This window comes from Heterodontus francisci, chromosome 39, assembly GCF_036365525.1.
Source record: "Heterodontus francisci isolate sHetFra1 chromosome 39, sHetFra1.hap1, whole genome shotgun sequence".
Lineage (NCBI taxonomy): Eukaryota > Metazoa > Chordata > Chondrichthyes > Heterodontiformes > Heterodontidae > Heterodontus > Heterodontus francisci.
In genome coordinates, this window is record NC_090409.1 from 11,910,729 (window position 1) to 11,931,078 (window position 20,350).

Sequence of the window (20,350 nt, forward strand, 5' to 3'; positions counted from 1 at the left end):
GCAAACTCCGCACAGGCAGTACCCAGAATCGAACCCGTGTCCCTGGAGCTGTGAGGCTGCGGTGCGAACCACTGCGCCAATGTGCCACCCCCCCTCCGGCCCCCCACAGTGTGTGCCTGTGTTGCTGGGTATCAGTGTATGTCTTTGCTATTTGCTGTCAGTGTATGTCAAAATACTTGGTGTAAGTGTATGTCTTTGTTACTTGGTGTAATTGTCTGTCTTTGTGACTTGGTGTAAGGTTATGTCTTTGTTACTTGGTGTCAGTGTATGTCTGTGTTACTTGGTGTAAGTGCATGTATATTTGTTCCTTGGTGTCAGTGTATGTCTTTGTTACTTGGTGTCAGTGTGTGTCTGTGTTACTGGGTATCAGTGTATGTCTTTGTGACTTGGTATCAGTGAATGTCTTTGTTACTTGGTGTAAGTGTAAGTCAAAATACCTGGTGTATGTGTATGTCTGTGTTACTTGGTGTAAGTGTATGTCTTTGTTACTTGGTGTAAGTTTGTGTCTGTGTTACTGGGTATCAGTGTCTGTCTTTGTTACTTGGTGTAAGTGTGTGTCTGTGTTACTGGGTATCAGTGTATGTCTTTGTTACTTGGTGTAAGTGTAAGTCAAAATACTTGGTGTAAGAGTATGCCTGTGTTACTTGGTGTAAGTGTATGTCTTTGTTACTTGGTGTAAGTGTGTGTCTGTGTTACTGGGTATCAGTGTCTGTCTTTGTTACTTGGTGGAAGTGTGTGTCTGTGTTACTGGGTATCAGTGTATGTCTTTGTTACTTGGTGTCAGTGTATGTCTGTGTTACTTGGTGTAAGTGTGTGTCTGTGTATCAGTGTATGTCTTTGTGACTTGGTGTCAGTGTATGTCTTTGTTACTGGGTGTCAGTGTGTGTCTTTGTGACTTGGTGTCAGTGTATGTCTGTGTTACTGTGGGTCAGTGTGTGTCTGTGTTACTGGGGGTCAGTGTGTGTCTGTGTTACTGGGTATCAGTGTATGTCTTTGTTACTTGGTGTAAGTGTATGTCTTTGTTACTTGGTGTCAGTGCATGTGTTTGTGACTTGGTGTCAGTGTATGTCTTTGTTACTGGGTGTCAGTGTATGTCTTTGTTACTTGGTGTAAGTGTAAGTCAAAATACTTGGTGTAAGAGTATGTCTGTGTTACTTGGTGTAAGAGTATGTCTTTGTTACTTGGTGTAAGTTTGTGTCTGTGTTACTGGGTATCAGTGTCTGTCTTTGATACTTGGTGTAAGTGTGTGTCTGTGTTACTGGGTATCAGTGTATGTCTTTGTGACTTGGTATCAGTGTATGTCATTGTTACTCGGGGTCAGTGTGTGTCTGTGTTACTGGGTATCAGTGTATGTCTTTGTGACTTGGTATCAGTGTATGTCTTTGTTACTGGGTGTCAGTGTGTGTCTGTGATACTGGGTATCAGTGTATGTCTTTGTGAATTGGTATCAGAGTATGTCTTTGTTAGTGGGTGTAAGTGTGTGTCTGTGTTCCTGGGTATCAGTGTATGTCTTTGTGACTTGGTGTCAGTGCAGGTCTTTGTTACTGGGTGTCAGTGTGTGTCTTTGCGACTTGGTGTCAGTGTATGTCTTTGTTACTTGGTGTAAGTGTGTGTCTGTGATACTGGGTATCAGTGTATGTCTTTGTTACTTGGTGTCAGTGTATATCTGTTTTACTTGGTGTAAGTGTGTGTCTGTGTATCAGTCTATGTCTTTGTGACTCGGTGTCAGTGTATGTCTTTGTTACTGGGTGTCAGTGTGTGTATTTGTGACTTGGTGTCATATATGTCGGTGTTACTTGGGGTCAGTGTGTGTCTGTGTTACTGGGGGTCAGTGTGTGTTTCTAACTGGGTGTCAGTGTGTGTCTGTGTTACTGTGTATCAGTGTATGTCTTTGTTACTTGGTGTAAGTGTATGTCGTTGTTAGTTGGTGTCAGTGTATGTGTTTGTAACTTGGTGTCAGTGTATGTCTTTGTTACTGGGTGTTAGTGTACGTCTTTGTTACTTGGTGTAAGTGTAAGTCAAAATACCTGGTGTATGTGTATGTCTGTGTTACTTGGTGTAAGTGTATGTCTTTGTTACTTGGTGTAAGTTTGTGTCTGTGTTACTGGGTATCAGTGTCTGTCTTTGTTACTTGGTGTAAGTGTGTGTCTGTGTTACTGGGTATCAGTGTATGTCTTTGTTACTTGGTGTAAGTGTAAGTCAAATTACTTGGTGTAAGAGTATGTCTGTGTTACTTGGTGTAAGTGTATGTCTTTGTTACTTGGTGTAAGTGTGTGTCTGTGTTACTGGGTATCAGTGTCTGTCTTTGTTACTTGGTGGAAGTGTGTGTCTGTGTTACTGGGTATCAGTGTATGTCTTTGTTACTTGGTGTCAGTGTATGTCTGTGTTACTTGGTGTAAGTGTGTGTCTGTGTATCAGTGTATGTCTTTGTGACTTGGTGTCAGTGTATGTCTTTGTTACTGGGTGTCAGTGTGTGTCTTTGTGACTTGGTGTCAGTGTATGTCTGTGTTAGTGTGGGTCAGTGTGTGTCTGTGTTACTGGGGGTCAGTGTGTGTTTCTAACTGGGTGTCAGTGCGTGTCTGTGTTACTGGGTATCAGTGTATGTCTTTGTTACTTGGTGTAAGTGTATGTCTTTGTTACTTGGTGTCAGTGCATGTGTTTGTGACTTGGTGTCAGTGTATGTCTTTGTTACTGGGTGTCAGTGTATGTCTTTGTTACTTGGTGTAAGTGTAAGTCAAAATACTTGGTGTAAGAGTATGTCTGTGTTACTTGGTGTAAGAGTATGTCTTTGTTACTTGGTGTAAGTTTGTGTCTGTGTTACTGGGTATCAGTGTCTGTCTTTGATACTTGGTGTAAGTGTGTGTCTGTGTTACTGGGTATCAGTGTATGTCTTTGTGACTTGGTATCAGTGTATGTCTTTGTTACTCGGTGTCAGTGTGTGTCTGTGTTACTGGGTATCAGTGTATGTCTTTGTGATTTGGTATCAGTGTATGTCTTTGTTACTGGGTGTCTGTGTGTCTGTGATACTGGGTATCAGTGTATGTCTTTGTGACTTGGTATCAGTGTATGTCTTTGTTACTGGGTGTCAGTGTATGTCTGTGTTCCTGGGTATCTGTGTATGTCTTTGTGTCTTGGTGTCAGTGTATGTCTTTGTTACTGGGTGTCAGTGTGTGTCTTTGTGACTTGGTGTCTGTGCATGTCCTTCTTACTTGGTGTAAGTGTGTGTCTGTGATACTGGGTATCAGTGTATGTCTTTGTTACTTGGTGTCAGTGTATGTCTGTGTTACTTTGTGTAAGTGTGTGTCTGTGTCTCAGTGTATGTCTTTGTGACTTGGTGTCAGTGTATGTCTTTGTTACTGGGTATCAGTGTCTGTCTTTGTTACTTGGTGTAAGTGTGTGTCTGTGTTACTGGGTATCAGTGTCTGTCTTTGTTCCTTGGTGTAAGTGTGTGTCTGTGTTACTGGGTATCAGTGTATGTCTTTGTTACTTGGTGTAAGTGTAAGTCAAAATACTTGGTGTAAGAGTATGTCTGTGTTACTGAGTGTAAGTGTATGTCTTTGTTACTTGGTGTAAGTGTGTGTCTGTGTTACTGGGTATCAGTGTCTGTCTTTGTTACTTGGTGTAAGTGTGCTTCTGTGATACTGGGTATCTGTGTATGTCTTTGTTACTTGGTGTCAGTGTATGTCTTTGTTACTCGGTGTCAGTGTGTGTCTGTGTTACTGGGTATCAGTGTATGTCTTTGTGACTTGGTGTAATTGTATGTCTTTGTTACTGGGTGTCAGTGTGTGTCTGTGATACTGGGTATCAGTGTATGTCTTTGTGACTTGGTATCAGTGTCTGTCTTTGTTAGTGGGTGTCAGTGTGTGTCTGTGTTCCTGGGTATCAGTGTATGTCTTTGTGACTTGGTGTCAGTGCAGGTCTTTGTTACTGGGTGTCAGTGTGTGTCTTTGCGACTTGGTGTCAGTGTATGTCTTTGTTACTTGGTGTAAGTGTGTGTCTGTGATACTGGGTATCAGTGTATGTCTTTGTTACTTGGTGTCAGTGTATGTCTGTTTTACTTGGTGTAAGTGTGTGTCTGTGTATCAGTCTATGTCTTTGTGACTCGGTGTCAGTGTATGTCTTTGTTACTGGGTGTCAGTGTGTGTCTTTGTGACTTGGTGTCATATATGTCGGTGTTACTTGGGGTCAGTGTGTGTCTGTGTTACTGGGGGTCAGTGTGTGTTTCTAACTGGGTGTCAGTGTGTGTCTGTGTTACTGTGTATCAGTGTATGTCTTTGTTACTTGGTGTAAGTGTATGTCGTTGTTAGTTGGTGTCAGTGTATGTGTTTGTGACTTGGTGTCAGTGTATGTCTTTGTTACTGGGTGTTAGTGTACGTCTTTGTTACTTGGTGTAAGTGTAAGTCAAAATACCTGGTGGATGTGTATGTCTGTGTTACTTGGTGTAAGTGTATGTCTTTGTTACTTGGTGTAAGTTTGTGTCTGTGTTACTGGGTATCAGTGTCTGTCTTTGTTACTTGGTGTAAGTGTGTGTCTGTGTTACTGGGTATCAGTGTATGTCTTTGTTACTTGGTGTAAGTGTAAGTCAAAATACTTGGTGTAAGAGTATGTCTGTGTTACTTGGTGTAAGTGTATGTCTTTGTTACTTGGTGTAAGTGTGTGTCTGTGTTACTGGGTATCAGTGTCTGTCTTTGTTACTTGGTGGAAGTGTGTGTCTGTGTTACTGGGTATCAGTGTATGTCTTTGTTACTTGGTGTCAGTGTATGTCTGTGTTACTTGGTGTAAGTGTGTGTCTGTGTATCAGTGTATGTCTTTGTGACTTGTTGTCAGTGTATGTCTTTGTTACTGGGTGTCAGTGTGTGTCTTTGTGACTTGGTGTCAGTGTATGTCTGTGTTACTGTGGGTCAGTGTGTGTCTGTGTTACTGGGGGTCAGTGTGTGTTACTAACTGGGTGTCAGTGCGTGTCTGTGTTACTGGGTATCAGTGTATGTCTTTGTTACTTGGTGTAAGTGTATGTCTTTGTTACTTGGTGTCAATGCATGTGTTTGTGACTTGGTGTCAGTGTATGTCTTTGTTACTGGGTGTCAGTGTATGTCTTTGTTACTTGGTGTAAGTGTAAGTCAAAATACTTGGTGTAAGAGTATGTCTGTGTTACTTGGTGTAAGAGTATGTCTTTGTTACTTGGTGTAAGTTTGTGTCTGTGTTACTGGGTATCAGTGTCTGTCTTTGATACTTGGTGTAAGTGTGTGTCTGTGTTACTGGGTATCAGTGTATGTCTTTGTGACTTGGTATCAGTGTATGTCTTTGTTACTGGGTTTCAGTGTGTGTCTGTGATACTGGGTATCAGTGTATGTCTTTGTGACTTGGTATCAGTGTATGTCTTTGTTACTGGGTGTCAGTGTATGTCTGTGTTCCTGGGTATCTGTGTATGTCTTTGTGTCTTGGTGTCAGTGTATGTCTTTGTTACTGGGTGTCAGTGTGTGTCTTTGTGACTTGGTGTCTGTGTATGTCCTTCTTACTTGGTGTAAGTGTGTGTCTGTGATACTGGGTATCAGTGTATGTCTTTGTTACTTGGTGTCAGTGTATGTCTGTATTACTTGGTGTAAGTGTGTGTCTGTGTCTCAGTGTATGTCTTTGTGACTTGGTGTCAGTGCATGTCTTTGTTACTGGGTGTCAGTGTGTGTCTTTGTGACTTGGTGTCAGTGTATGTCTGTGTTAATGGGGGTCAGTGTGTGTCTGTGATACTGGGGGTCAGTGTGTGTTTTTAACTGGGTGTCAGTGTGTGTCTGTGATACTGTGTATCATTCTGTGTCTTTGTTACTTGGTGTAAGTGTATGTCGTTGTTTGTTGTTGTCAGTGTATTTGTTTGTGACTTGCTGTCAGTGTATGTCTTTGTTATTGGGTGTTATTGTATGTCTTTGTTACTTGGTGTAAGTGTAAGTAAAAATACTTGGTGCATGTGTATGTCTGTGTTACTTGGTGTAAGTGCATGTCTTTGTTACTTGGTGTAAGTTTGTGTCTGTGTTACTGGGTATCAGTGTCTGTCTTTGTTCCTTGGTGTAAGTGTGTGTCTGTGTTACTGGGTATCAGTGTATGTCTTTGTTACTTGGTGTAAGTGTAAGTCAAAATACTTGGTGTAAGAGTATGTCTGTGTTACTTGGTGTAAGTGTATGTCTTTGTTACTTGGTGTAAGTGTGTGTCTGTGTTACTGGGTATCAGAGTCTGTCTTTGTTACTTGGTGTAAGTGTGTGTCTGTGTTACTGGGTATCAGTGTATGTCTTTGATACTTGGTGTCAGTGTATGTCTGTGTTACTTGGTGTAAGTGTGCGTCTGTGTTTCAGTGTATGTCTTTGTGACTTGGTGTCAGTGCATGTCTTGGTTACTGGGTGTCAGTGTGTGTCTTTGTGACTTGGTGTCAGTGTATGTCTGTGTTACTGTGGGTCAGTGTGTGTCTGTGTTACTGGGGGTCAGTGTGTGTTTCTAACTGGGTGTCAGTGCGTGTCTGTGTTCCTGGGTATCAGTGTATGTCTTTGTCACTTGGTGTAAGTGTATGTCTTTGTTACTTGGTGTCAGTGTATGTGTTTGTGACTTGGTGTCAGTGTATGTCTTTGTTACTGGGTGTCAGTGTATGTCTTTGTTACTTGGTGTAAGTGTCAGTCAAAATACTTGGTGTAAGAGTATGTCTGTGTTACTTGGTGTAAGTGTATGTCTTTGTTACTTGGTGTAAGTTTGTATCTGTGTTACTGGGTATCAGTGTCTGTCTTTGTTACTTGGTGTAAGTGTGTGTCTGTGTTACTGGTATCAGTGTATGTCTTTGTTACTTGGTGTCAGTGTATGTGTTTGTTACTTGGTGTAATTGTCTGTCTTTGTTACTTGGTGTAAGTGTATGTCTTTGTTACTTGGTGTCAGTGTATATCTTTGTTACTTGGTGTCAGTGTATGTCTTTGTGACTTGGTGTCAGTGTATGTCTTTGTTACTGGGTGTCAGTGTGTGTTTGTTTTTGTTTCTGGGTGTCAGTGTGTGTCTGTGACACTAGGTGTCAGTATTTAGTTTAGTTTAGAGATACAGCACTTTTACAGGCCCGTCGGCCCACCGAGTCTGTGCCGACCGTCAACCACCCATTAATACTAATCCTACACTAATCCCGTATTCCTATCACATCCCCACCTGTCCCTATATATTTCCCTACCACCTACCTATTCGAGGGGCAATTTATGATGTCCAATTAACCTCCCAACATGCAAGACTTTGGCATGTGGGTGGAAACCGGAGCACCCGGAGGAAACTCACGCAGACACAGGTAGAACATGCAAACTCCGCACAGGCAGTACCCAGAATCGAACCCGGGTCCCTGGAGCTGTGAGGCTGCGGTGCTAACCACTGCTAAAATGTGCCCCCCCCCCACCCCCAGTATGTGCCTGTGTTACTGGGTATCAGTGGATGTCTTTCTAACATGGTGTAATTTTGTTTCTGTGTCACTGGGTATCAGTGTATGTCTTTGTTACTTGGTTTCAGTGCACGTCAAAATACTTGGTGTAAGTGTATGTCTTTGTTACTTGGTGTAATTGTCTGTCTTTGTTACTTGGTGTAAGTGTATGTCTTTGTTACTTGGTGTCAGTGTATGTCTGTGTTCCTTGGTGTAAGTGTGTGTCTTTGTTACTTGGTGTAAGTGTATGTCTTTGTTACTTGGTGTCAGTGTGTGTCTTTGTTACTTGGTGTCAGTGTGTGTCTGTGTTACAGTGCATCAGTGTATGTCTTTGTGACTTGTTGTCAGTGTATGTCTTTGTTACCGGGTGTCAGTGTGTGTCTGTGTTACTGGGTATCAGTGTATGTCTTTGTGAATTGGTATCAGTGTATGTCTTTGTTACTGGGTGTCAGTGTGAGTCTGTGTTACTGGGTATCAGTGTCTGTCTTTGTGAATTGGTATCAGTGTATGTCTTTGTTACTGGGTGTCAGTGTGTGTCTGTGTTCCTGGGTATCAGTGTATGTCTTTGTGACTTGGTATCAGTGTATGTCTTTGTTACTGGGTGTCAGTGTGTGTCTTTGTGACTTGGTGTCAGTGTATGTCTTTGATACTTGGTGCACGTGTGTGTCTGTGATACTGGGTATCAGTGTATGTCTTTGTTACTTGGTGTCAGTGTATGTCTGTGTTACTTGGTGTAAGTGTGTGTCTGTGTATCCGTGTATGTCTTTGTGACTTGGTGTCAGTGTATGTCTTTGTTACTGGGTGTCAGTGTGTGTCTTTGTGACTTGGTGTCAGTGGATGTCTGTGTTACTGGGGGCCAGTGTGTGTCTGTGTTACTGGGAGTCAGTGTGTGTTTCTAACTGGGTGTCAGAGTGTGTCTGTGTGACTGGGTATCAGTGTATGTCTTCGTTACTTGGCGTAAGTGTATGTCTTTGAACGTGGTGTCACTGTATGTGTTTGTGACATGTTTTCAGTGTATGTCTTTGTTACTGGGTGTCAGTGTATGTCTTTGTTACTTGGTGTAAGTGTAAGCCAAAATACTTGGTGTCAGAATATGTCTGTGTTAATTGGTGTAAGTGTATGTCTTTGTAACTTGGTGTAAGTGTGTGTCTGTGTTACTGGGTATCAGTGTCTGTCTTTGTTACTTGGTGTAAGTGTGTGTCTGTGTTACTGGGTATCAGTGTATGTCTGTGTTACTTGGGGTCAGTGTATGTGTTTGTTACTTGGTGTAATTGTCTGTCTTTGTTACTTGGTGTAAGTGTATGTCTTTGTAACTTGGTGTAAGTGTGTGTCTGTGATACTGGGTATCAGTGTATGTCTTTGTGACTTGGTGTCTGTGTATGTCTTTGTTACTGGGTGTCAGTGTATGTCTTTGTTACTTGGTGTAAGTGTGTGTCTGTGTTACTGGGTGTCAGTGTATGTCTTTGTTACTTGGTGTCAATGTATATCTGTGTTGCTGGGTATCAGTGCATGTCTTTGTGACATGGTGTCAGTGTATGTCTGTGTTACTTGGTGTAAGTGTGTGTCTTTGTTACTTGGTGTAATTGTATGTCTTTGTTACTTGGTGTCAGTGTATGTCTGTGTTACGTGGTGTAAGTGTATGTCTTTGTTACTTTGTGTCAGTGTATGTCTTTGTTACTTGGTGTAAGTGTGTGTCTGTGTTACTTGGTGTAAGTGTGTGTCTGTGTTACTTGGCATCAGTGTATGTCTTTGTTACTTGGTGTAAGTGTGTGTCTGTGTTGCTGGGTAACAGTGAATGTCTTTGTTACATGGTGTCAGTGCATGTCTGTGTTACTTGGTGTAAGTGTGTGTCTTTGTTACTTGGTGTAATTGTATGTCTTTGTTACTTTGGTATCAGTGTTTGTCTTTGTGACTTGGTGTCAGTGCATGTCTTTGTTACTGGGTGTCAGTGTGTGTCTTTGTGACTTGGTGTCAGTGTATGTCTGTGTTACTGGGGGTCAGTGTGTGTCTGTGATACTGGGGGTCAGTGTGTGTTTCTAACTGGGTGTCAGTGTGTGTCTGTGATACTGTGTATCAGTCTATGTCTTTGTTACTTGGTGTAAGTGTATGTCGTTGTTTGTTGTTGTCAGTGTATGTGTTTGTGACTTGCTGTCAGTGTATGTCTTTGTTATTGGGTGTTATTGTATGTCTTTGATACTTGGTGTAAGTGTAAGTAAAAATACTTGGTGCATGTCTATGTCTGTGTTACTTGGTGTAAGTGCATGTCTTTGTTACTTGGTGTAAGTTTGTGAATGTGTTACTGGGTATCAGTGTCTGTGTTTGTTCCTTGGTGTAAGTGTTTGTCTGTGTTACTGGGTATCAGTGTATGTCTTTGTTACTTGGTGTAAGTGTAAGTCAAAATACTTGGTGTAAAAGTATATCTGTGTTACTTGGTGTAAGTGTATGTCTTTGTTACTTGGTGTAAGTGTGTGTCTGTGTTACTGGGTATCAGTGTCTGTCTTTGTTACTTGGTGTAAGTGTGTGTCTGTGTTACTGGGTATCAGTGTATGTCTTTGATACTTGGTGTCAGTGTATGTCTGTGTTACTTGGTGTAAGTGTGTGTCTATGTATCAGTGTATGTCTTTGCGACTTGGTGTCAGTGTATGTCTTGGTTACTGGGTGTCAGTGTGTGTCTTTGTGACTTGGTGTCAGTGTATGTCTGTGTTACTGTGGGTCAGTGTGTGTCTGTGTTACTGGGGGTCAGTGTGTGTTTCTAACTGGGTGTCAGTGCGTGTCTGTGTTACTGGGTATCAGTGTATGTCTTTGTCACTTGGTGTAAGTGTATGTCTTTGTTACTGGGTGTCAGTGTATGTCTTTGTTACTTGGTGTAAGTGAAAGTCAAAATACTTGGTGTAAGAGTATGTCTGTGTTACTTGGTGGAAGTGTATGTCTTTGTTACTTGGTGTAAGTTTGTATCTGTGTTACTGGGTATCAGTGTCTGTCTTTGTTACTTGGTGTAAGTGTGTGTCTGTGTTACTGGGTATCAGTGTATGTGTTTGTTACTTGGTGTCAGTGTATGTGTTTGTTACTTGGTGTAATTGTCTGTCTTTGTTACTTGGTGTAAGTGTATGTCTTTGTTACTTGGTGTCAGTGTATATCTTTGTTACTTGGTGTCAGTGTATGTCTTTGTGACTTGGTGTCAGTGTATGTCTTTGTTACTGGGTGTCAGTGTGTGTCTGTGTTACTTGGTGTCAGTGTATGTCTTTGTTACTGTGTGCCTGTGGTTCTCTGTGTTACTGGGTGTCAGTGTGTGTTTGTTTTTGTTACTGGGTGTCACTGAGTGTCTGTGACAGTAGGTGTCAGTATCTTATTTAGTTTAGAGATCCAGCACTTAAACATGCCCGTCGGCCCACCGAGACTGTGCCGACCGTCAACCACCCATTAATACAAATCCTACACTAATCCCGTATTCCGATCACATCCCCACCTGTCCCTATATATTTCCCTACCACCTACCTATTCGAGGGGCAATTTATGATGTCCAATTAGCCTACCAACCTGCAAGACTTTGGCATGTGGGTGGAAACCGGAGCACCCGGAGGAAACTCACGCAGACACAGGTAGAACTTGCAAACTCCGCACAGGCAGTACCCAGAATCGAACCCGGGTCCCTGGAGCTGTGAGGCTGCGGTGCTAACCACTGCTAAAATGTGCCAACCCCACCCCCAGTGTGTGCCTGTGTTACTGGGTATCAGTGGATGTCTTTCTAACATGGTGTAATTTTGTTTCTGTGTCACTGGGTATCAGTGTATGTCTTTGTTACTCGGTTTCAGTGCATGTCAAAATACTTGGTGTAAGTGTATGTCTTTGTTACTTGGTGTAATTGTCTGTCTTTGTTACTTGGTGTAAGTGTATGTCTTTGTTACTTGGTGTCAGTGTATGTCTGTGTTCCTTGGTGTAAGTGTGTGTCTTTGTTACTTGGTGCAAGTTTATGTCTTTGTTACTTGGTGTCAGTGTGTGTCTTTGTTACTTGGTGTCAGTGTGTGTCTGTGTTACAGTGCATCAGTGTATGTCTTTGTGACTTGGTGTCAGTGTATGTCTTGGTTACCGGGTGTCAGTGTGTGTCTGTGTTACTGGGTATCAGTGTATGTCTTTGTGAATTGGTATCAGTGTATGTCTTTGTTACTGGGTGTCAGTGTGTGTCTGTGTTACTGGGTATCAGTGTCTGTCTTTGTGAATTGGTATCAGTATATGTCTTTGTTACTGGGTGTCAGTGTGTGTCTGTGTTCCTGGGTATCAGTGTATGTCTTTGTGACTTGGTATCAGTGTATGTCTTTGTTACTGGGTGTCAGTGTGTGTCTTTGTGACTTGGTGTCAGTGTATGTCTTTGATACTTGGTGCACGTGTGTGTCTGTGATACTGGGTATCAGTGTATGTCTTTGTTACTTGGTGTCAGTGTATGTCTGTGTTACTTGGTGTAAGTGTGTGTCTGTGTATCAGTGTGTGTCTTTGTGACTTGGTGTCACTGTATGTCTTTGTTACTGGGGGCCAGTGTGTGTCTGTGTTACTGGGAGTCAGTGTGTGTTTCTAACTGGGTGTCAGTGTGTGTCTGTGTGACTTGGTATCAGTGTATGTCTTTGTTACTTGGTGTAAGTGTATGTCTTTGTTACGTGGTGTCACTGTATGTGTTTGTGACTTGGTGTCAGTGTATGTCTTTGTTACTGGGTGTCAGTGTATGTCTTTGTTACTTGGTGTAAGTGTAAGTCAAAATACTTGGTGTCAGAATATGTCTGTGTTAATTGGTGTAAGTGTATGTCTTTGTAACTTAGTGTAAGTGTGTGTCTGTGTTACTGGGTATCAGTGTCTGTCTTTGTGACTTGGTGTAAGTGTGTGTCTGTGTTACTGGGTATCAGTGTATGTCTGTGTTACTTGGGGTCAGGGTATGTGTTTGTTACTTGGTGTAATTGTCTTTCTTTGTTACTTGGTGTAAGTGTATGTCTTCGTCACTTGGTGTCAGAATATGTCTGTGTTAATTGGGGTAAGTGTATGTCTTTGTAACTTGGTGTAAGTGTGTGTCTGTGATACTGGGTATCAGTGTATGTCTTTGTGACTTGGTGTCTGTGTATGTCTTTGTTACTGGGTGTCAGTGTATGTCTTTGTTATTTGGTGTAAGTGTGTGTCTGTGTTACTGGGTGTCAGTGTATGTCTTTGTTACTTGGTGTCAATGTATGTCTGTGTTACTGCGTATCAGTGCATGTCTTTGTGACATGGTGTCAGTGTATGTCTGTGTTACTTGGTGTAAGTGTGTGTCTTTGTTACTTGGTGTAATTGTATGTCTTTGTTACTTGGTGTCAGTGTATGTCTGTGTTACGTGGTGTAAGTGTATGTCTTTGTTACTTGGTGTCAGTGTATGTCTTTGTTACTTGGTGTAAGTGTGTGTCTGTGTTACTTGGTGTAAGTGTGTGTCTGTGTTACTTGGCATCAGTGTATGTCTTTGTTACTTAGTGTAAGTGTGTGTCTGTGTTACTGGGTAACAGTGAATGTCTTTGTTACATTGTGTCAGTGCATGTTGTGTTACTTGGTGTAAGTGTGTGTCTTTGTTACTTGGTGTAATTGTATGTCTTTGTTACTTGGTATCAGTGTTTGTCTTTGTGACTTGGTGTCAGTGCATGTCTTTGTTACTGGGTGTCAGTGTGTGTCTTTGTGACTTGGTGTCAGTGTATGTCTGTGTTACTGGGGGTCAGTGTGTGTCTGTGATACTGGGGGTCAGTGTGTGTTTCTAACTGGGTGTCAGTGTGTGTCTGTGATACTGTGTATCAGTCTATGTCTTTGTTACTTGGTGTAAGTGTATGTCGTTGTTTGTTGTTGTCAGTGTATGTGTTTGTGACTTGCTGTCAGTGTATGTCTTTGTTATTGGGTGTTATTGTATGTCTTTGACACTTGGTGTCAGTGTAAGTAAAAATACTTGGTGCATGTGTATGTCTGTGTTACTTGGTGTAAGTGCATGTCTTTGTTACTTGGTGTAAGTTTGTGTCTGTGTTACTGGGTATCAGTGTCTGTCTTTGTTCCTTGGTGTAAGTGTGTGACTGTGTTACTGGGTATTAGTGTATGTCTTTGTTACTTGGTGTAAGTGTAAGTCAAAATACTTGGTGTAAGAGTATGTCTGTGTTACTTAGTGTAAGTGTATGTCTTTGTTACTTGGTGTAAGTGTGTGTCTGTGTTACTGGGTATCAGTGTCTGTCTTTGTTACTTGGTGTAAGTGTGTGTCTGTGTTACTGGGTATCAGTGTATGTATTTGATACTTGGTGTCAGTGTATGTCTGTGTAACTTGGTGTAAGTGTGTGTCTAGGTATCAGTGTATGTCTTTGTGACTTGGTGTCAGTGTATGTCTTGGTTACTGGGTGTCAGTGTGTGTCTTTGTGACTTGGTGTCAGTGTATGTCTGTGTTCCTGTGGGTCAGTGTGTGTCTGTGTTACTGGGGGTCAGTGTGTGTTTCTAACTGGGTGTCAGTGCGTGTCTGTGATACTGGGTATCAGTGTATGTCTTTGTCACTTGGTGTAAGTGTATGTCTTTGTTACTGGGTGTCAGTGTATGTCTTTGTTACTGGGTGTCAGTGTATGTCTTTGTTACTTGGTGTAAGTGTAAGTCAAAATACTTGGTGTAAGAGTATGTCTGTGTTACTTGGTGTAAGTGTATGTCTTTGTTACTTGGTGTAAGTTTGTATCTGTGTTACTGGGTATCAGTGTCTGTCTTTGTTACTTGGTGTAAGTGTGCGTCTGTGTTACTGAGTATCAGTGTATGTGTTTGTTACTTGGTGTCAGTGTATGTGTTTGTTACTTGGTGTAATTGTCTGTCTTTGTTACTTGGTGTAAGTGTATGTCTTTGTTACTTGGTGTCAGTGTATATCTTTGTTACTTGGTGTCAGTGTATGTCTTTGTGACTTGGTGTCAGTGTATGTCTTTGTTACTGGGTGTCAGTGTGTGTCTGTGTTACTTGGTGTCAGTGTATGTCTTTGTTACTGTGTGCCTGTGGTTCTCTGTGTTACTGGGTGTCAGTGTGTGTTTGTTTTTGTTACTGGGTGTCAGTGTGTGTCTGTGATACTAGGTGTCAGTATTTAGTTTAGTTTAAAGATCCAGCACTTAAACAGGCCCGTCGGCCCACCGAGTCTGTGCCGACCGTCAACCACCCATTAATACTAATCCTACACTAATCCCGTATTCCTATCTCATCCCCACCTGTCCCTATATATTTCCCTACCACCTACCTATTCGAGGGGCAATTTATGATGTCCAATTAGCCTACCAACCTGCAAGACTTTGGCATGTGGGTGGAAACCGGAGCACCCGGAGGAAACTCACGCTGACACAGGTAGAACTTGCAAACTCCGCACAGGCAGTACCCAGAATCGAACCCGGGTCCTGGAGCTGTGAGGCTGCGGTGCTAACCACTGCTAAAATGTGCCCCCCCACCCCCAGTGTGTGCCTGTGTTACTTGGTATCAGTGGATGTCTTTCTAACATGGTGTAATTTTGTTTCTGTGTCACTGGGTATCAGTGTATGTCTTTGTTACTCGGTTTCAGTGCATGTCAAAATACTTGGTGTAATTGTCTGTCTTTGTTACTTGGTGTAAGTGTATGTCTTTGTTACTTGGTGTCAGTGTATGTCTGTGTTCCTTGGTGTAAGTGTGTGTCTTTGTTACTTGGTGTAAGTGTATGTCTTTGTTACTTGGTGTCAGTGTGTGTCTTTGATACTTGGTGTCAGTGTGTGTCTGTGTTACAGTGCATCAGTGTATGTCTTTGTGACTTGGTGTCAGTGTATGTCTTTGTTACCGGGTGTCAGTGTGTGTCTGTGTTACTGGGTATCAGTGTATGTCTTTGTGAATTGGTATCAGTGTATGTCTTTGTTACTGGGTGTCAGTGTGTGTCTGTGTTACTGGGTATCAGTGTCTGTCTTTGTGAATTGGTATCAGTGTATGTCTTTGTTACTGGGTGTCAGTGTGTGTCTGTGTTCCTGGGTATCAGTGTATGTCTTTGTGACTTGGTATCAGTGTATGTCTTTGTTACTGGGTGTCAGTGTGTGTCTTTGTGACTTGGTGTCAGTGTATGTCTTTGATACTTGGTGCACCTGTGTGTCTGTGATACTGGGTATCAGTGTATGTCTTTGTTACTTGGTGTCAGTGTATGTCTGTGTTACTTGGTGTAAGTGTGTGTCTGTGTATCAGTGTATGTCTTTGTGACTTGGTGTCAGTGTATGTCTTTGTTACTGGGTGTCAGTGTGTGTCTTTGTAACTTGGTGTCAGTGGATGTCTGTGTTACTGGGGGCCAGTGTGTGTCTGTGTTACTGGGAGTCAGTGTGTGTTTCTAACTGGGTGTCAGTGTGTGTCTGTGTGACTGGGTATCAGTGTATGTCTTTGTTACTTGGTGTAAGTGTATGTCTTTGTTACGTGGTGTCACTGTATGTGTTTGTGACTTGGTGTCAGTGCATGTCTTTGTTACTGGGTGTCAGTGTATGTCTTTGTTACTTGGTGTAAGTGTAAGTCAAAATACTTGGTGTCAGAATATGTCTGTGTTAATTGGTGTAAGTGTATGTCTTTGTAACTTGGTGAAAGTGTGTGTCTGTGTTACTGGGTATCAGTGTCTGTCTTTGTTACTTGGTGTAAGTGTGTGTCTGTGTTACTGGGTATCAGTGTATGTCTGTGTTACTTGGGGTCAGTGTATGTGTTTGTTACTTGGTGTAATTGTCTGTCTTTGTTACTTGGTGTAAGTGTATGTCTTCGTCACTTGGTGTCAGAATATGTCTGTGTTAATTGGTGTAAGTGTATGTCTTTGTAACTTGGTGTAAGTGTGTGTCTGTGATACTGGGTATCAGTGTATGTCTTTGTGACTTGGTGTCTGTGTATGTCTTTGTTACTGGGTGTCAGTGTATGTCTTTGTTACTTGGTGTAAGTGTGTGTCTGTGTTACTGGGTGTCAGTGTATGTCTTTGTTACTTCGTGTCAATGTATGTCTGTGTTACTGGGTATCAGTGCATGTCTTTGTGACATGTTGTCAGTGTATGTCTGTGTTACTTGGTGTAAGTGTGTGTCTTTGTTACTTGGTGTAATTGTATGTCTTTGTTACTTGGTGTCAGTGTATGTCTGTGTTACGTGGTGTAAGTGTATGAGTTTGTTACTTGGTGTCAGTTTATGTCTTTGTTACTTGGTGTAAGTGTGTGTCTGTGTTACTTGGTGTAAGTGTGTGTCTGTGTTACTTGGCATCAGTGTATGTCTTTGTTACTTGGTGTAAGTGTGTGTCTGTGTTACTGGGTAACAGTGAATGTCTTTGTTACATGGTGTCAGTGCATGTCTGTGTTACTTGGTGTAAGTGTGTGTCTTTGTTACTTGGTGTAATTGTATGTCTTTGTTACTTGGTATCAGTGTTTGTCTTTGTGACTTGGTGTCAGTGCATGTCTTTGCTACTGGGTGTCAGTGTGTGTCTTTGTGACTTGGTGTCAGTGTATGTCTGTGTTACTGGGAGTCAGTGTGTGTCTGTGATACTGGGGGTCAGTGTGTGTTTCTAACTGGGTGTCAGTGTGTGTCTGTGATACTGTGTATCAGTCTATGTCTTTGTTACTTGGTGTAAGTGTATGTCGTTGTTTGTTGTTGTCAGTGTATGTGTTTGTGACTTGCTGTCAGTGTATGTCTTTGTTATTGGGTGTTATTGTATGTCTTTGATACTTGGTGTAAGTGTAAGTAAAAATACTTGGTGCATGTGTATGTCTGTGTTACTTGGTGTAAGTGCATGTCTTTATTACTTGGTGTAAGTTTGTGTCTGTGTTACTGGGTATCAGTGTCTGTCTTTGTTCCTTCGTGTAAGTGTGTGTCTGTGTTACTGGGTATCAGTGTATGTCTTTGTTACTTGGTGTAAGTGTAAGTAAAAATACTTGGTGCATGTGTATGTCTGTGTTACTTGGTGTAAGTGCATGTCTTTATTACTTGGTGTAAGTTTGTGTCTGTGTTACTTGGTATCAGTGTATGTCTTTGTTACTTGGTGTAAGTGTAAGTCAAAATACTTGGTGTAAGAGTATGTCTGTGTTACTTAGTGTAAGTGTATGTCTTTGTTACTTGGTGTAAGTGTGTGTCTGTGTTACTGGGTATCAGTGTCTGTCTTTGTTACTTGGTGTAAGTGTGTGTCTGTGTTACTGGGTATCAGTGTATGTCTTTGATACTTGGTGTCAGTGTATGTCTGTGTTACTTGGTGTATGTGTGTGTCTATGTATCAGTGTAGGTCTTTGTGACTTGGTGTCACTGTATGTCTTGGTTACTGGGTGTCAGTGTGTGTCTTTGTGACTTGGTGTCAGTGTATGTCTGTGTTACTGTGGGTCAGTGTGTGTCTGTGTTACTGGGGGTCAGTGTGTGTTTCTAACTGGGTGTCAGTGCGTGTCTGTGTTACTGGGTATCAGTGTATGTCTTTGTCACTTGGTGTAAGTGTATGTCTTTGTTACTGGGTGTCAGTGTATGTCTTTGTTACTTGGTGTAAGTGTAAGTCAAAATACTTGGTGTAAGAGTATGTCTGTGTTACTTGGTGTAAGTGTATGTCTTTGTTACTTGGTGTAAGTTTGTATCTGTGTTACTGGGTATCAGTGTCTGTCTTTGTTACTTGGTGTAAGTGTGTGTCTGTGTTACTGGGTATCAGTGTATGTGTTTGTTACTTGGTGTCAGTGTATGTGTTTGTTACTTGGTGTAATTGTCTGTCTTTGTTACTTGGTGTAAGTGTATGTCTTTGTTACTTGGTGTCAGTGTATATCTTTGATACTTGGTGTCAGTGTGTGTCTGTGTTACTTGGTGTCAGTGTATGTCTTTGTTACTGTGTGCCTGTGGTTCTCTGTTACTGGGTGTCAGTGTGTGTTTGTTTTTGTTACTGGGTGTCACTGTGTGTCTGTGACACGAGGTGTCAGTATTTAGTTTAGTTTAGAGATCCAGCACTTGAACAGGCCCGTCGGCCCACCGAGTCTGTGCCGACCGTCAACCACCCATTAATACTAATCCCACACTAATCCCGTATTCCTATCACATCCCCACCTGTCCCTATATATTTCCCTACCACCTACCTATTCGAGGGGCAATTTATGATGTCCAATTAGCCTACCAACCTGCAAGACTTTGGCATGTGGGTGGAAACCGGAGCACCCGGAGGAAACTCACGCAGACACAGGTAGAACTTGCAAACTCCGCACAGGCAGTACCCAGAATCGAACCCGGGTCCCTGGAGCTGTGAGGCTGCGGTGCTAACCACTGCTAAAATGTGCCCCCCCCCCCACCCCCAGTGTGTGCCTGTGTTACTGGGTATCAGTGTATGTCTTTGTTACATGGTGTAATTTTGTTTCTGTGTCACTGGGTATCAGTGTATGTCTTTGTTACTTGGTTTCAGTGCATGTCAAAATACTTGGTGTAAGTGTATGTCTTTGTTACTTGGTGTAATTGTCTGTCTTTGTTACTTGGTGTAAGTGTATGTATTTGTTACTTGGTGTCAGTGTATGTCTGTGTTCCTTGGTGTAAGTGTGTGTCTTTGTTACTTGGTGTAAGTGTATGTCTTTGTTACTTGGTGTCAGTATGTGTCTTTGTTACTTGGTGTCAGTGTGTGTCTGTGTTACAGTGCATCAGTGTATGTCTTTGTGACTTGGTGTCAGTGTATGTCTTTGTTACTGGGTGTCAGTGTGTGTCTGTGTTACTGGGTATCAGTGTATGTCTTTGTGACTTGGTATCAGTGTATGTCTTTGTTACTGGGTGTCAGTCTGTGTCTGTGTTACTGGGTATCAGTGTCTGTCTTTGTGAATTGTTATCAGTGTATGTCTTTGTTACTGGGTGTCAGTGTGTGTCTGTGTTCCTGGGTATCAGTGTATGTCTTTGTGACTTGGTATCAGTGTATGTCTTTGTTACTGGGTGTCAGTGTGTGTCTTTGTGACTTGGTGTCAGTGTATGTCTTTGATACTTGGTGCACGTGTGTGTCTGTGATACTGAGTATCAGTGTATGTCTTTGTTACTTGGTGTCAGTGTATGTCTGTGTTACTTGGTGTAAGTGTGTGTCTGTGTATCAGTGTATGTCTTTGTGACTTGGTGTCAGTGTATGTCTTTGTTACTGGGTGTCAGTGTGTGTCTTTGTGACTTGGTGTCAGTGGATGTCTGTGTTACTGGGGGCCAGTGTGCGTCTGTGTTACTGGGAGTCAGTGGGTGTTTCTAACTGGGGGTCAGTGTGTGTCTGTGTGACTGGGTATCAGTGTATGTCTTTGTTACTTGGTGTAAGTGTATGTCTTTGTTACTTGGTGTCACTGTATGTGTTTGTGACTTGGTGTCAGTGTATGTCTTTGTTACTGGGTGTCAGTGTATGTCTTTGTTACTTGGTGTAAGTGTAAGTCAAAATACTTGGTGTCAGAATATGTCTGTGTTAATTGGTGTAAGTGTATGTCTTTGTAACATGGTGTAAGTGTGTGTCTGTGTTACTGGGTATCAGTGTCTGTCTTTGTTACTTGGTGTAAGTGTGTGTCTGTGTTACTGGGTATCAGTGTATGTCTGTGTTACTTGGGGTCAGTGTATGTGTTTGTTACTTGGTGTAATTGTCTGTCTTTGTTACTTGGTGTAAGTGTATGTCTTCGTCACTTGGTGTCAGAATATGTCTGTGTCAATTGGTGTAAGTGTATGTCTTTGTAACTTGGTGTAAGTGTGTGTCTGTGTTACTGGGTATCAGTGTATGTCTTTGTGACTTGGTGTCTGTGTAAGTCTTTGTTACTGGGTGTCAGTGTATGTCTTTGTTACTTGGTGTAAGTGTGTGTCTGTGTTACTGGGTGTCTGTGTATGTCTTTGTTACTTTGTGTCATTGTATGTCTTTGTTACTGGGTATCAGTGCATGTCTTTGTCACATGGTGTCAGTGTATGTCTGTGTTACTTGGTGTAAGTGTGTGTCTTTGTTACATGG